Source organism: Jaculus jaculus, chromosome 1 (genome assembly GCF_020740685.1).
Source record: "Jaculus jaculus isolate mJacJac1 chromosome 1, mJacJac1.mat.Y.cur, whole genome shotgun sequence".
Taxonomy (NCBI): domain Eukaryota; kingdom Metazoa; phylum Chordata; class Mammalia; order Rodentia; family Dipodidae; genus Jaculus; species Jaculus jaculus.
In genome coordinates this window covers 142,842,841-142,844,443 of record NC_059102.1, presented here as the reverse complement: position 1 = coordinate 142,844,443, position 1,603 = coordinate 142,842,841, and the positions used below count along the sequence as shown (strand labels likewise).

General features: G+C 49.6%; 1 pseudogene; it reads right to left on the bottom strand.

The window, feature by feature from the left end:
• Positions 1-337: 337 nt before the first annotated feature.
• Positions 338-1,169, bottom strand: LOC123455958 (annotated as a pseudogene).
• Between the last annotated feature and the right edge of the window lie 434 nt (positions 1,170-1,603).

Here is a 1,603-nt window from a genome sequence, read left to right as displayed (position 1 = left end):
AATGGATGGAATAGGAAAGTGGAAAATGTAAAACACCAGGAAACATACATTCAGAGCTAGATAAGTTTGTTCACGGAGCCTGAACTGACTAATCCATTAAACACAATCTCCTCAGACAAAGCATGGAGATTCTACTGATACATAGGGTGTCCTCATTCAAATAAGAAGGCCAAACTAACCTAGCAGCTAGCTGCAATACAAATGTGAAATCCCAATTAGAATATCCCAGGTTCAAGATAAAATGCATGCATTTAAATGTGGTCCTTCTGGTTGAAAGTTGGCACAAGATACTAAATTCTTCCCCAAAATAGAAAGCACAAACGAAGAGCGAGGAGGAGTCTCACTTTATGATCTTGCTCTCAAATTGCTTAGCACTCCTCCACTTGTGAATACACTTGAGACAGTAGGTGTGGTTGCAGTTGGCTAGGATCCCAAAGCGGCGCTTGCTGGCATTGGCTTTCTCATAGACCACCTCCATGCAGATCCCGCACGCCATGTCCTTAGTGCGCTGCACAGCCAAAGAGAGCGCCATGTCCTTCCCATGGCTTCAATGCAAGGTTTTATGTGCTGTGACCGCTGGGCCGCGTCTCTGGGGTATAGGACCCGAAGGCCGCACACGTCACAGGGGTCTCTGTGGACATACACGCATTTCTCCCCATAGCAGCTCTCTCCCACTGCAGCATAGGGGCAAAGCTGTTTCCACAGCAGTTTGCTCCTTCTCTGACTCTTCCTTGGGCACTGAGCCCTGCAGGGGTGCTTCGGCGCAGGAAGGGGCTGTGCGGCCACAGTAGGGCTGCCCAGGAACAAACTCAATGGCATTCACCCAGTCTTCTGAACCCTACAGCCTACAGTCGGAAAGGGTGGGTTTCTTGACTCAGCTTCGCTGGTCTTCAATTCGATGAGTGGTCCAAGCCCCCCCCCCCCCCCCCCCCCCCCGCCCCATGAGAGGCTTGAGGAAGCAGCCAGGGATGCTTTCGCACTTGGACCTGCAACAGTCACTGCTTCCTGTTTGAGTGGCTTGCTGTGTTCGTATCTGCAGCAGTCTTGTAAATATAGTACCTTCTTTGAAAATACTTGCACACTACACCATATGCACTGTCAGAGAGATCATGTTAGTAGCGACAGTCATCTCCTTCCTTACAAACCCCATGCATAAAATACCCGCAAGTGACTTGTTTAGTCCAGCTGCACCATCCCTGCCACCCCCCACTCCTCCTGCCCCACAGGACAGCGGGACAGTGACAGTGGGGGAGGTCACTGCCACCACCACCGCTGCTGCTGCTGATGTGGTGGCTCTTGTTCCGTGACTAAATCTTTTTATATATATATAAAATTTATTTATTTATTTATTTATTTGAGAGCGACAGAAAGAAAGAGGCAGACACAGAGAGAGAATGGGCGTGCCAGGGCTTCCAGCCACTGCAAACGAACTCCAGACGCGTGCGCCCTCCTGTGCATCTGGCTAACGTGGGTCCTGGGGAATTGAGCCTTGAACTGAGGTTGTTAGGCTTCATAGGCAAGCACTTAATCGTGAAGCCATCTCTTCAGCCCCCATGACTAAATCTTTTTAAAATCTATAGTGCTCCCTAGCTTTTTCTTCCTT